This window comes from Podarcis filfolensis, assembly GCF_964270895.1.
Source record: "Podarcis filfolensis genome assembly, chromosome: 9".
In the NCBI taxonomy this organism is placed as follows: Eukaryota; Metazoa; Chordata; class Lepidosauria; order Squamata; family Lacertidae; genus Podarcis; species Podarcis filfolensis.
Genome location: NC_139610.1, coordinates 36,237,953 through 36,253,895, shown reverse-complemented (window position 1 = coordinate 36,253,895; position 15,943 = coordinate 36,237,953). Strand labels below are relative to the sequence as shown.

At 40.1% G+C, this 15,943-nt stretch overlaps 1 long non-coding RNA gene across 1 annotated transcript in view; it reads left to right on the top strand.

The window, feature by feature from the left end:
* LOC310770528 overlaps positions 1-15,636 on the top strand; it is a 163,262-nt gene extending 147,626 nt beyond the window's left edge. Inside the window, exons 12-13 of the long non-coding RNA XR_014552230.1 lie at positions 9,757-9,891; positions 15,410-15,636. This is a non-coding gene — a long non-coding RNA (uncharacterized lncRNA). The remainder of the gene's footprint in view (positions 1-9,756; positions 9,892-15,409) is intronic.
* The last annotated feature ends 307 nt before the right edge of the window (positions 15,637-15,943 follow it).

Genomic DNA, 15,943 nt, shown 5'->3' with positions numbered 1-15,943 from the left:
ATAGAGTATGCTGTCCTGCCAGGCTTAGCTAGGTCACTCCCCTTCACCTTGGGAGGAAGCTAATCAAGCCTATTATTCAACCTCCAGTCTACTGAGGAAGCTAAATGTGTGAGGAGGTCTGAGCTGTTTGCTCCAATAATACCAACAATTTAGAAACTTTGACACTTTGAAACTAAACCAAGTTTTACTGGCTATGCAACCTTTCTGATTGATGTATGATCCAGTGTTCAGATCCATATGTATATTTTTCTCTTCTTGAAACTTCTTCATTAAGTTACCAGTGCTTACATACTATCTTTTTAGTATATGCATTATAGATGGATGCTCCAGTTTTACAAAGACTGCCAAGTTAACAGCCTTCAATTAGTCAAAAAGATAGTCCTCCTCTAATCACAAACTCAGCAGGCAATTGAATCAAAGGATTTAAAATCTATTTCAGCAATGCCTCCCAGATAACAGCATTGATCTGGATTGTCCCCTTTCACATTTTCTTGTCTGGCAAAGTAAAGTTTAATAGAACCCGAGATGCAGGATGGCGGCTGTACTGCAGAATATATGTAATTAAATGTCTTTCAGATACACAGGCTTAAGCAGATCCAACATAGGTAAAGGTAATAGGTTCTGTTAAATTATTGAATGTAAATGATGTGCAGGGGCAGGCTGAACAGCTGATTCCATCCAGTTTGGGTCACTGGTACTTAATCATACATCCGTTCTATGCAGCTCCATCTGTTGTGCAACATTGCTTTTCAATCCATCCCATTCTATCCCATCCCATCTGTCCCGTCCCATCATGCACGTTTTGTACACATTTTGTGTGTACTTCTTATGTAGAATGCACACTTGTCGATGCTTTCACCAGTAAAATTTGCATTATGTATACATCTTTTATGCAAGATGTGATGGTATTTTTGAGCTAACCTTTTGCACACTGAAAATGCATTGCAAAACTGGGAGAAGGCTATAATCTGAATGGGAGTTGTGTTCTGATCCACAAGCAAGTTCAGGAGCATCATGTCAGGTCAATCTGCTGTAAAAAAAATGGGCCAAACAAACCAAACTTCCTCCTCTCCCTACTAGTACAGGTGTATGTAACATAAACACCAATCTACTTGATTTCTCATCTACCTAAAGGAGGGAATTCAAGTTGAAATAGCAGATGGGACTTAATGTGTTCATTAGTACAATATTGATTTGTACTAAGATGCCATAACAAACAAGTAAGTGCTTTCAACTCAGCTACTCCTTTAATAATCAGCCACCACCCCTGTGTTTTCCCTGCCCTTGAAGCTGGAAGAGCTTCAGAGCTTTGGAATTTCCTGAGAGCAGTAGGGAGGTAACACTTCTCAATCCTGCTGGTCATTCCCAGCCACACTCAATGCTTTTATTCCCAATCATCTTTCCTTAAACATATATACAATCATGGGGTTGTAACCTGAGGGTGGACATCTGAATAGTGCTACACTGAATGTGCTTTCACCTGTGATATGCGAGAGACCTGCCTATTCCCATTGTGTATAGCTGCAGTAGTGCTGCATTTTTCAATATTCTTGGATCAATAAGGATCAAACGTTAAAGAACAGTTTCACAGCACACACCTAGACACATTTACTTGGGAGTAAGTCCTGTTGAAAACAGTGGGAATTGCTTTCAAGAAAACATATAAGCCATGGTGCTGTAATTCACTTGCTTTTATGACATTTCCTAAGTTCTGTGCTACTTGTACTATAAATAGGTATCACACACACAATGGAGAAAAGCTAAAATGAGTTCTAGAGAGTCTCTCTCTCTCTCTCTCTCTCTCTCTCTCTCTCTCTCTCTTGTGTTCATTTGCTTTATTTTCTTCTCTTTAATCAGTTTCATTCAATCACCCATCACTGTGAAGAGAATAAAGCAATTAACACCAGAGCAGTCACTATAACTATGTATGCACTAGTGTCTTAAAATGCAGTGAGGTCATTTCCCTTTGCTGTGTTTCAGGTCACATTTGCACATTGTTGAACACACCAGAGAGGAAGTGGGGGGATGCTTGCACATGACCTGCTTGGTTTCCCTTGGCCCTGTAACTGCAGCAACTCTTGTTCATGAAGCTATCATCTGCACATGTGCTGTAATCTGCACAGACGCAACAATCTCAAGTGTACACACCTCAGCTCATCTGTGAAGTGAATTTGGCTTCAGTTTGATTGAGGCAGGCTTGAGGAGAAATGCCTCAAAGAAACTACAGGCAAGTACTGCATTGGGGTAGCATTGTGTATGCACTGATTCAAAACCCAGCGGTGGGAGCACACTAGAGCCAGAATAAATGGTAATGTGTACACAGCCTATGATTACATATAACCCAGACTCTATAATCAGTAAAACAGGTCTTTCAGAACGGACAGTAATGGAATTCATAAAGCAGACCCAAACTTTGGCCCATTTCCCATCCATTTGATACTCGCACAACAGCAACATCCCTCCCTCCGGCATAATTTCCTTCTCTTTTTAGCTGATGGCAACAGTGTACAAATGCTGAGTAAAAGCTATTTAATCAAATCCTTTTTTTTGCCGTGTGCTGTATTATAAATGAAAACAAATCTAACTATCACAATTTTGACTGGGATACAGAGACAGGTGGATTACTGAGGGGCAAAACTTATGAAGTGATTCCTTATCTTGTTCCCTGTAGCACCACTTAAGCATTTACAGAGGAGAATAATAATAATAATAATAATAATAATAATAATAATAATAATAATATATTATTTATACCCCACCCATCCACGGCTTCCAACAATACAATAGTTCTTCAGCTATTAAAAGCTTCTGCTCGGGGGTCGCATAACTAGTTAGCATGCCAGGGTCTCATTCATTATTGGAATTAAGCAGACAAATCGCTCCACCAACTAAGAACGGTCATGCACCACCACCCACAGAATCGAAAAAGAGCTATCAATCTGTTATTGCCAGCACTAGAACTGGACACTATCCCTCTCCCCTTGTCCAGGCACAGGAGGGGTTCCACTATGGTGGAGGTGCCCCCGTCCAAGGGGAGTCTGATGGAGAAGATCTGATATACACCATCCAGCTAACAGCAGCAGTGTGTTACTTTTTCACTTTTAGTTTAGTTTATTAACCAAAGAAACAAGTCACACTGAGTTAAATGGGGAAGTGTGTATGAGACATGAAAGTCTCATGGAAATGAAATCAAGCTATAAAAAGGTAAAGGCAAAGGACCCCTGACCATTAAATCCTGTCACGAATGACTCTGGGGTTGTGGTGCTCATCTCGCTTTACTGGCCAAGGGAGCCGACATTTGTCCACAGACAGTTTTTCTGGGTCATGTGGCCAGCATGACGAAAGCCGCTTCTGGTGAAACCAGAGCAGCGCACAGAAACGCACCTACTGTATCAAGCAAAATAGTGGGCTATAGACTTGGCTTAAATTGTGCAGCTGTTTAAACTTTTCATTCTGAAAAGCCATGTTCTGAAAAGCCGTGTTCTGAAGAGGTAGCAAATAGCTATGCACTTATAATATCCTACCACTTTTGAAATGGAAAAAACCCACACATTTTGGATTATGAAATTTATAATTGAAAAACCTTGTTCCCTTGCAACCACAATTTTTTCAGAAAGAGCTACCAGCTTCTTACTCCCATCTTGACTGGTCTGATTGCAATCTTTTCTATTTGTGTTATGAATTATACTGTAGTGTCAAAACAGAATATAGTCTAATTTTTCACACTATTTTTATCGTACTTCTGTCCAGATCCTCATCCAAGGAGCTCCGGGAAACTAACATGGGCCTTTTTGCTTTTTTGTGTTATTATTTCACAGCACCCTCTCATAGAACTTGGGATCAGCCGGTCAAACTGATTGACACTAGTCTTGGTAGGACACACAAAAAAGAAGATGCTTTTTTTTATACAACACATAATTAATTTACAGAATTACATGCTACAAGATGTGAATACGTCTTAGGTAGCTTTAAAATGTCTAGACCAATTTATGGAGGACAAGGCTATTGATGGGGCTTCACTGCATTATCATTGCAGCTAAGCAATCCTTCTAAAACTCTGATAGATATTTTTTAAATCCATTTTTTAGATATGTTTCAAGAAGAGTCCAACAAATGCACCATCCTGTTTTCACAATGGCCAGGCAGATGCCCATGGCAAGCTTGCAAGCAGGTGCTCAGTGAAGCAGCGTTCTCTTTCTTGTGCTTGCCAGAAACTGGTATTCAGAGATCTGTAGCCTCTGATAGTGGAGGCAGTACATAGGTATCATGGTTACTTTTTTATGACTATGAGACTGTTATTTCCATGGAAAATTGTTGACTAGTAGCAGTGATGTCACTTGCAAGATTTTGGGACCTATAACACTTGAATAAGGATTTACAAATATTTCTGTACTGCATGTTACTGGTAAATCTCCAAGTTAAGTGTTACTGATTGATTTTTTTTTTATTTACATTCGAAAAAGGTGCTAATTATGTCTTTCCTGTGGAGCCAATTAAAGGTGCTACATACATTTAGTCATATCCCCAGACAATGCCAGCCCTGAATTTCAAAAAGTGTGTGCAATTTGCCTTTAGTGATAGCAGTGCTGGATATGGGGCGGTGTGGGCAGCCCCCCCCCCCCAGTGTGCTGAGCCAAGGGGGCACAAGACATAGCACATTTTGAGAGCATGTGCAGAATAGAAGGTGAGATTGGGGAGGGCACCAACTTTGGTCCTTGCTCAGGGCACTGTATTACCAAAGTCCACCCCTGGTGACAGCATTATTCAACTCTCCTTATTCTATTATTCATAATCAATTCAGACGACGTTTTACTATGGCCCTTCTCTTTACAGCATAGCAGGATACTAAGAACTGTATTGTCAGCTGGGGGTCGGATGCAGAGGGCAGTCTTCTTTCTTCTCTCTGCTCTGTGTCCAGCCTTGCATTTCTGGGCTCTCGAGAAAGGAATTCTCTATGTCCTCCAACTTCTGGGCTCTGAAACAGTTGGCTGCAGGACTGACAGCCACCCCACCCTTCTCCCTTATTTTGCGAGACGCCTGAGCTCCTCAGAATGGAAGAAGCACCCACATTGTGCAGGCAACAAAATGACCTCTTACCTTGCCACTTCTTCCCTTTGCTGTGGGTGAATTGTTGATGCTGTCAGGCAGGCACTGTTCTTCTCAGGGCATAGTGTGCACAGGGCTGACTTCCTTGGCCTTGGCATGCTGTGGGAATGCTGCTGCCAAGCAGATGCCTGGCAAATTGCCATTACTTGCTTCTTCTGGGGGAAAAAATGACAATGGAACAAATTAAGAAGGAAACCTATTCTGCTCATTTTAACTTGCCCCTGTGCGGTGACTTTGACTGTGCCGTGACCATAGTGGTGGACCTGGGTACTAATAGCACCCTGTGCAAGGCCAAAATTCCACCCCCTCCCAGCTCTTGTGCTGCAACCAAGGCACCCGACTTTAGCAAGGAGGCACTGCCTTCTCAAAGGCGGGTAAGAAAAACGCTAGGGAAGAAGACAGGAGGACTCTTGGACCTTGTCAGAGCTTCATGCCTCCTTCTGAAAGCCCAGCACCTTGGCTCAGCGCCCAGTGTGTTTGCACCACTCTCCCAGCCCTAAATCCACCCCCACAATACATCAGTTATACAGCTTGTAAGTATTATCTTATCTCAATTCTGTATTCAGTCAAATAACATAATTAACAGATTTTCCTTTCAATATTCTTTATTTTATTTTCAGATGGTTGATATATTAACCAGCAGCAATCCTATCACTTAGGATGGGTAACAACACTTAACAGGAACAAAAGGGGCAGAGCACAGATTTATTTTTCAAAACATTTCAAATATCTCTTCCCTTTCATCCCTGCATTTAGTACTTTCCTTTCTTCCCTGAAAAGCCAGTTCTGATTTTTCAAATATGTGTGTGTATGTATGTGTGTTGTGTACACTATGAATGTTAAATTAAAAGTAGACTATAGCTGTTTCATGACAGTGATTAAAAGTCCATTCCAGTGCAAAAGTCCTTTAAAGTTAGACTTTAAATATTATCCGGGGCTGGACATTCTAAGCTACCAGCTCTGGCAGTAGATGCATGAGGGTCGAGTGGTCACAAGTTGTTGGAAGACAGCAAACCCGATTGCCATTTGCTCTGATTAAGTGATAAAATGTGGGTTTATCTAGAGAAAGTGACAGAAGAGAAAAAGATGGTCAGACATGAACCTGGAAATCATAGACCTGTGCCTAGAAACTCAACACAAAAAGAAGTGTAGATCAGACGTCTTGCGAGCACACTTTTATTTTCAGAACCTGCTGAAGACATTCTTATTTAGACAGGCCTACCCAGATGTTTAGAAAGTATGCATGAGTTTTAATTTCTTTTAGCCTGTTCTATTGTGGTTTTCACTTTCAGTATGTTTTAAATTATGGTTGTAAATTTTTAGTGATACCTTTCTTGTTTTATCTTTTGGTAAACCACTTTGAGCCTTTTTTCCACAATCAAGTGGTATATAAATTTTATGAAATGAATGAATAAATGAAACGCTATAGCCAATAGGATGGCTAGTGGCTGTGGAGTGATGAAATAAAGAGAAATGCTTCTAGCCTGTAACACTATAGTCAATGACATTAGTTAGTAGCAAGTTCATGACTCACACAATAAAGTGCTATCATGTAACATAACATTTGGAATTAATAACCACAAGAGGTGGTAATAGCCTTTAGCTCCAGTGGCTTTTAAAAGGTTAGACAAATTCATAACACAGAGTCATATCAAGCGACAGCTATGTGACCTCTATATTCAGACACATTATCCCTCTGATTATTAGAGTTTGGGGGAAAGTAGCAAGAGATGTCAATCTCTGTTTTGCTTTGTTTATGAGCTTCCTAAGTGCCATGTGGTTGGCCAGTGATGATGGAAAAAAGCTGATGAACTAGATCACATCTTACAGTGGAAAATTTCGCATGCTTACTCAGAAACAAGCCCCGCTATGTTCGGTGGGGCTTACTCCTAGGTAAATGTGTATAGGATTGCAGCCTTTGTCTGATCCAGCACAGACAATTCTTATGTTCATATTGAGTCAGTTAAGGTCCAGCAGCCATGTGTGACCCAGTAGTTGCTATTCTCAATTTACTATGAAATTTTCCTGAAAAAAAACATTAATTACTGGAAATCATTTTTTAACCATGTTCTAGAGATGACTTGCAGAATGCAGAATTTCTACTGAGCAACTTAAAAACGGGAATTTGTAATGGAAGCGTCAACATGACATTAACTACAACTGTACAAGTTGCAGTAATGAAGGGTTTGATAATGTGCCCGATAATGACTTAACTATTTTTTTTTTGTTTGCAGCAGGAATAAGAGTGAGACTCATTTAACTCCTGTAACCATACATTACCACACACATTTATTCAGCTGTTAAAGTTCACTTACAATTGTGTTAGCCTTCTGCAATAAAGTATGTTTCTATTCCAAGGTTATAATGGACTTGCTAATGGGGTATTGACTACAGTTTCTTATCATCCATCTTCCGATGGCAAGGTGTTCATTACTGTTCACTTAATAATTCCCAGTTTTCTTCACATCCACATAAAATTGCTTTTATTATGAATCCATTCAAGTCTCACTCCCCAGTAGTCACAGCAGCAGTCAGTGTTTAATGAAGTTGGGTTTCAGTGTATCGCTCAAAACAGTAATTTCACATGCTTCCAAGCTCCGAGACTGTGTTTTCTTCCCCTTTTGCTTTTGACAAACATGTGCACATAATGATGCCTTTAAAACAGGGTGAAATTTGTGCACTGTCATTTCGGTTGATGTGGAAGTTAAACATAAAACTGACTTTGTAAAAGGGTTTGTCACAGGCTTGCTGTGCTAACTGCACTGTGTAGGCGGAGGGACGGAGTAGGTCTTCAGACTCTTTAAGCATGGGTATCACTGGCAATTACCCAGGGTTAGCAATAAACAGAGTGTTTATCTGAGAAATGGTGAAAGCAAACACACCATTTCCATTTGGACAATTTCTTTACAAAATATACAATAAAATGAAATATGAGATGAATGTGATTACAACTAGTGATCTCCTAAACCGATTCCTCCCCACTGAATTGTTGTGAATTCCTCGCGGCGCTTTTAGCAGAAACGCTCAGAGTCCCAGGTTTTTCCCAGTGCAGTCTTTTTAATGTGAGCTATATACAGGTATTTACAAAAACAGTCCATACAGAGTACCTGCTCCTTAAGGCAAACGAATACTCTCCACCACAGCATCACCACACCACAGCACAACCACCACAGCCACAATTACTGTTGCACAGGCTTTCCTTTTAAAACAGGTGATAGCCAATCACATTCCCGCTGAGTCACTCTGACCCAGCACTTCACAGAGTATTGCATCAGCCTGTTGAAGCCTGCAGACTTACTCAGTATCCTGCGAATCCCAACATGAATTCCATCCTCTTCTTCTTCTAAACTATTAATTTACAAAATCCCCATACAGAAAGATTTGCACCCCCAGAGCCATAAATGTCTGGGACCCAAGTCCCTGTATTTTTGCCTGAGGCATCTACCTCACTCTGTCTAACATTAGAGCCAGCCCTGATTGTAGTCATTCAGGTTTTAATTATTTTTTGTCTATATTTTATTAGGATTAGGATTATTTACTGGTTTGTATACTGGTTTTAAACTGTAAGTAGTGTGCAAATTAGTTTTGCACTTTTGTACACTGTCCTGAAATCTCTTGATGAAGGGCAATTGACAAATAAAAAATAAAAAATGAAGTGAGATTACTCTTAACCTTACAGTAATTGGGACACATTGTCCCACTGTTTTCCCTTTAGATTAACGACATTAAAAATATGCTTTAGCGGAGGTACCCTTGATTTTAATAGGAGAACATTTAAACAGGTGCCTAATTCCTCCATTAAAATAAATGGGGCCTAGAGCGTCATTTACTTTGGCTGGGTCATGCCCAACCATTGCAAAATAATTAGATAGGTGTTCACACATTAGAGGAAAGGGAGGGGAAGTTTCAACATCATTAATCTATAAACTTTAAAGGATACACACTTGGGCCTTTGGGACAGTGTAGCAAGCTAAAATACAAAGTAGGAAACAGTCAACCTACTACTCCCAAAGCTTCTTTCACAGATTTCCTATAGTGTATACTATGTCCAAAAATGTAATCCTGTACAACTAACATAGATCAAAACTGGGATGTGTTTGATCACTGTTTTGCCAGTGGCAGACCAAGACTCTGCTTTGAAATGCAGAGTTTGTTGTATTACAAAGCAATATTATCTAAAACCTTAACACTGTTCCACTACACGTAGTATCTTTCTAAGTTTAATATTACTGTTTCACATCTATAATACAAACGAGGAGGTAAAGTGTTGGTTCCCCAGCTAAATATATGAAGTTTGAGCTTTTCATTTAAACTTATTTTTTTATAATAAAAATAAAAATAAAAATGAAAGTGCCTACATTAAGCTTCTTAAGTCTGTATTTCCTTTTCTGTCTCAGATGGCCAAGTTGTCATTGTAACTGTGCAGTTGGGCTTATTGCCTCTTGGTAATCTAAGTAATTTGGCTGTATCAAGGAGGAACTAGATTTACATTGTATGTAGGATACACTTTGTAGTTATGAAACCTTTCAAAGTGAAGATTTTTTGTCTCAACTGAAAAGTGTGCAGAAAAGTTCAGTCCTTTATTTTAATGGAGCGGCTATATATTTGAATTGTTAATTATGGGCCATATGGTTTGGTACATTCACACAGGGCAGAGGGATGATCAGATGACCAGATTTGAAGAGAAGAGCCAGGAGGTAGCTGTCGAGGAGGAAAGTCAGCTATAAAGTCAGCTCCCACGCCATATGCCAGTTTAGGCATGCCGTAATGACATGAGGGCGGCAGGTAGGGAAACCATCTCTGTGTGAATACAGAAGCAGGGTCAGGCTCTAGTCAGCGATTCTGTGCATCTCATTCTTTTGAGCAACCAAAATTACAATGTAAAAGAAATTTCAAGTCAATACTAGGAATGGAAGGTTCTGAAAATTTTTGTTTGCTTGGATTCTCTTTTTTTCAGTTTCAATTTAGTACTCCACATTTCTGCAAAAAAATAAAATAAAAAAATCATGAGATATTTCTCCTAAGCAGCACATTTTGTATGCAGTTTAAGTAATGCACACATTTTTTGCAAGCAATTTCTCCTAATATTATTCACTTTTATATTTCCCCCTACTAATGTATTCATTTTTATGCACACATTTCTCCAATGTATGCATTTTTGTAAACATCGGTTGGAGAACAGCATTGCAAAATTTGAATAAATGCAAGTTTTGAAGAAGAGCTATGGTTTGGTTCTCATTGTATAAAGTTTGATATACCGCCAGAGACATCTGGTAGTATATAACAGTTGACATGCAATGTCAACAGTCACTAGTGTTAACTGAAAGCTATATTCAGTGGTATATATTACAAGGATACATGCCTGTCAAAGAACTTTTACATGCCTTAAAGATTCCTGAGACTTGCTCTGCTGTGCCTGGTTAGTTCACACAAAGCCTTCCAATGGCCTATTGCGATTTGACAGTTGCTTGGATATCCAGTGTTTTTCCCCTGTGAGAGAATAATCTTCTGAAGAAGACTGGTGTTCGTGGAAAGATTTCTTCTGGTCAAGGAAAGATACCTTCTGTGAATAGAACTCTCATTCTGTCCCGTCTCTCCCTCCCCCCCAGTAGCAAGTTTGTCCTAAAACACTCCCAATATTCTCTTGCTGCTGCACATTGCATAGGAACATCAGCAGATATTTGATATGTGATGGCCTGTTTCATCTTATAGCATTTGATAGATAGCTCGCAATTATATCTAGTATCTAATGACACTTGACAGATTACATTAAATAGTAATTTGTATTTGACACTTGATAGCTAAAATTGGCCTTTCCTTGTCTTTGGGTCTCCAAGAGGTCCTTGGCCATGTCATTGGTTGATTTTCTGCAGTCTTATTGGTTTGGAGGCTGGGCCCCAAACCAATGGCTTCAAGTTACAAGAAAGGAGATTCCAACTAAACACCAGGAAGAACTTTCTGACGTTAAGAGGTGTTTGACAGTGGAACGGACTCCATTGGAAAGTGGTGGACTCTCCTTCCTTGTAGGCTTTCAAGCTGAGCTTGGATGGCCACCTGTTATGGATGCTTTAGTTGAGATTCCTGCATTGCAGGAGGTTGGAGTAGATGACCCACGGGGTCTCTTCCAGTTATACAATTCTATTGTTCTATGATATGGTAGTGTGATTTGTTTCTACTGATGTTGCACTGTTGAGTATATTGGGACAGGGGGTTAATACCATTTGTTAACTCCATATTTTCATTTTATGTTTTCTTTGATATATATATTTGTATGAAGAGTGGTACAGAGAGTAAATAATCAGAAAGCATTTGGATTTGAAGCTTGTGAAATAAAAAACAACAACCAAGATGTGCTAAGAAGTTTAATTCATTCAAATTTTGAATTGAAGCTTGACAAGCAAATAGTGTTTGCATTTTGCTCTGTAAATTTGGAAAATTCACTAAATTTTGACTTTTAACTTTTGCTGTAGTTGGGTTGCTTTCAATATCTTTAATTCAGTGGTATACAATTTGCCTCCTGATAAAGAGATGCAAGAAAGACCTAGAGATGGACAAAGACATTTAATTTCCTGTGACTAAAAAATAATTAAGTGGTAAAATAATAAACCAAACAATGAAAGAGTTGCTGCCTTTTAGTGGTTATAATTTGCTGCCTGAGTTGCCCCTGCTGGTAGTTTTAAAGGAGATAAAATGACATTTCAGAAATCAGTTTCTCAATCTATCTTTCAAGGTATGAAGATGCATTCAGGGCAGCCTGAAAAATGATTTGAAATATTGTTGACTGATAAATTGACAGCAAAATGTGCTGTCTTTTCTACTGTGTTCTGCAGTAGACCTGGCATAAAAGAGTTTAAAGTTTTGTTTGTTTGTTTGTTTTTCTTTAATGCCCAAGAATGTGATTAACTGGAGGTGAGCCATGGTTTACCTTCCTTTGGCACTCAGGGGGATATCTACCTGATACATTTCAAGCAACAAGGAAAGAAGAACAATATAAAACTGACATGTATTAACTCCCATAGAAAGCAGTGTGCCTGTGTTAGAAGAAATAACACCTTGAGTTGCAATTATTTTTTGCAATGGGGAGAATAGTATACAGGTTCTGAACTATAACATGCCATAAAAACATTATATTGCTGCAATTGGGGGAAATAAATAATGCATGTCACCAGACAGCGTGAAGCACAGCCTAGATGAATAGAGGCACTGCGTTAGCCTTCTGCTAAATGTTGAATTCTCCATATTCTGATAACTCTTCCTTTGCCTATAGCATTTTTCTCTGGTTCTGATCATCCATCCTCTTGAGGGGATTTAAATCATATCCAAGATATAAATATTTGCATAGGGAGAAATTGCTGGAAATCTGCAACAATAAAGCTATTTTTATTTACAAATTGTCTTTCATAAATTATCTGCTGTTCAAGTGATTCAGATCATGCAATGTGCTTGTGCAAACAGATGGGGGAAGGCATACTTATTTGACATTTGCAACCACCCACCCACACAAATGTTTTCAACATGATTTAAACTGACAGGGAGAATCTGCGATTTACATATGGAATGGTTAGGGCCGGATTAGAGGATTTGAAAGCTGGTGTCAAAAGAAAATTCTACTGCCTTTTTTTCTTTTCTTGTTCCCATTCCCTTTTCTGTTTCAGAGGCATGAAGTTCAGTATCACTAAGCCCCCACAAGGGTATGCAATTGACTCTAGTATCAGGCTATAACCCTGGTGGTTGTGGTGGCAGAATCTGCATTATATGCGTTGGTCCTGACCTTATTCTTCTTTACGCTGTTGCAATCTGGCCTGGTTTTTAGACTTTAATACTCCAGGTTCTGTGCAATACTAGCTCATAAACTTAAAAAAATTGCTGCTCACTGATAGCTACAAGGTTTTGGGATCCCTTTCAAAAAAGCCCCCATATGCAAGTAAAGACTCAGGAGCTGTTGACTCAACTTGGATTTCCCCAGCTCCTGCCCACCTAGCAGTTCGAAAGCACCCCTAAGTGCAAGTAGATAAATAGGTACCGCTTTATAGCAGGAAGGTAAAAGGCGTTTCCGTGCGCTGCGCTGGTGCTGGCTCGCCAGAGCAGCTTCGTCACGCTGGCCACGTGACCCGGAAGTGTCTCCGGACAGCGCTGGCCCCCAGCCTCTTAAGTGAGATGGGCGCACAACCCTAGAGTCGGACACGACTGGCCCGTACGGGCAGGGGTACCTTTACCTTTTTATACCTGCAAGATTAAAGTGTTCTTGTTATTTCATTATGGGTGATTGTGGAAACAAGCTCAGAGTAGTCTAGATACTCATTCTTTCATAGCCAGATAATTACATTGTTGTTTTGCCCTTCTGCCCACCCTTTCTGGTAGAGATGTAGCATGTAAAAGGTCCCAGATTCAATCCCTGGTATCTCCATGTGAGACTAGGAGAGACCTCTTCCTGGATATTGCAGATATTAATACAGTGGTAATTCAGGTTACAAACGCTTCAGGATACAAACACTTTGGGTTACAAACTCCACTAACCCGGAAGTAGTACCTTGGGTTGAGAACTTTCCCCCAGGATGAGAACAGAAATCGCTTGGCAGCAGCAGGAGGTCCCATTAGCAAAAGCGCTTCTCAGATTAAGAACAGTTTTGGGTTAAGAATGGACCTCCAGAACGAATTAAGTTAGTAACCTGAGGTACCACTGTATTGTGCAGCTTGAAGCAACTGGATGGATAAAAACTGACTCCTTTTGGAATGAAAGATTGCTGAGACCCACATCCAAATAATTCCATACAGCATATGCTTATCCAAGCATAGGCTCAGCATCATCTTAGAAATAATTTTAAACAGGATTGAGATCAAAACTCTCTCCCCTCCCCCCATTCCAGCCTCCATTCCAGTCTGAGGCTGCGGTGCTCCTGGAGTGAGCTCCATTATCACCCTTCCAAGATGGCGAATTTGCAATTCAATAGCCTCTCATGTGATCTAAGGTGAAACACCTTGTCAGAGCTACCAGAGAACAACAGTTAATTATCAACCCATCAAAGAGCTCAGAGAGCTCTTCTTGCTTTTCTTTATCTGCAATGGAATCTTCGAGTTAAACCCTTTCAGCAATGCACATAGGCATTCTTCATTTCAGTGTAAATTAAACAATTATACTTAATGCTGGAATCCTGGAGAACCACTGCCAGTTAGTGAAGAATCTAGGCTATACTGAGCTAGAGGAAACAATGGTCTGATGAAGTAAAAGGCTCCCAGACTTGCTGTGCTCCCTTGTTCCTGTGACCATGCTTCGAACTTTCAATTCCTTTTGGTTTCCTGTCGTGGAATTTTAATTTGTCTCATGCTGTGTTGCCTTTGGGCCTAGTGAAATAACTGTGAACTGTTTTCTTAAGAGCAGCCTAGCCCCAGAATTCCCCACCAGCCTCTGTTTTCCCTCCGTCTATGTGAAACCTTGCTGCAGGTCTCCATAAGAGCTCTGTCAAGGAGCTGAATATAACCCTGTTAGCAACCAACATCTCTGTGAAGCCTGAATTCTATAGATAATGGCTTAACAGACAATGCTCACTCCTTTCATTGCTCAAACAGCTCAGCGTATAAAGACAGAAAATACATATTTTTTCCTTTCTGTTGAGGCAGGCTAGAAAATCCCTCTGTTTACTATGTTTGTCCTTCTGAGAGATTTCCAGTGACGTGTGATGAAAGTGATTTCAAAGCTTCAAATAGACTAGGGGTTGTCACTTTAGCATACATTGTGGGTAATTCCAGTTCAGTTAGATCAAATTACACTGACTTGTGCACCAGGTTTTCAGTACTTAAACTATGACATGGCAGTCTACAATACAGTGAAGTGCATGATAATCTGCATATCACTTACAAGAACTAGAGACATGTTTTCTTTTTCTTGTTGCTTTATCATTGGAAGGAGAACTGTCACCTCCAATCGCCTAAGTGCTGAATGACATAGGCACACAGGTACACAGTCTAGCCCTTTATATGAACATGTGAGCCAAAGATTTGGGCATTTAGAAGATTTCACCACCCCAGGGATACATATGCAAGCAACAACAACTATGTGAACCTTACCTAACCTGAAGATAATAGGCACCATATATAAAACTATACAGCAGGGAATGGGGGACTTGTGGTCCTCCAGATATTGTTGGATTCCAACTCCCATTGCTTCCAGTCATCATGGCCAATGGTCAAACATGACAGGAGTTGGAATCCCACAGCATCTGGAGGGTACCAGGTTGGAGAAGTCTGGTCCAAGGGAACACATTTTGATTCTTAGTTTTGTGCTCATTTTTATTTGTGCTTTTAGAGTACCACTGGTGAAAAGTACATAGGATGCAAGAAGGAACATACTTTGACTTCAGCCAAAACAAGTCAGAGCAAGTTACCAAGCCAATGTACAGAGTGGATATTATTCCCAACATGTGTTCAAAGAACACAGAGAGAAGGAGCCAGGTCATGGATCCCACTATTGCCCTAAACATGTCCAAACCTGCTGGTTCCATCGCCAACCTTTGTGCCTTGAGTGGGAAGGTCTGAAGGATGATTCTTCTCATGTTCAGCTGAACATGTTTAGAATCGTCTCCACATTCAGGAAACCTACATGGTCAGGGTTTGTGATCAAAGGGAAGATTCAGACACTCTTCAAGTTGAATGTACAATGCTCTTTACAACTTCTATGGCAGGCCACTGGTCCTGTTAGCTAGGGATGATGGGAGTTGTAGTCCCAAAACATCTGGAGGGCCAAATTTGGGGATGCCTGTTCTATGGATTTACCAGTTGCTAGATTTGTGTAGCCATGGTGAAAAGAAGTTGAATACATCTGTTTCACCTGTTGAGGTGT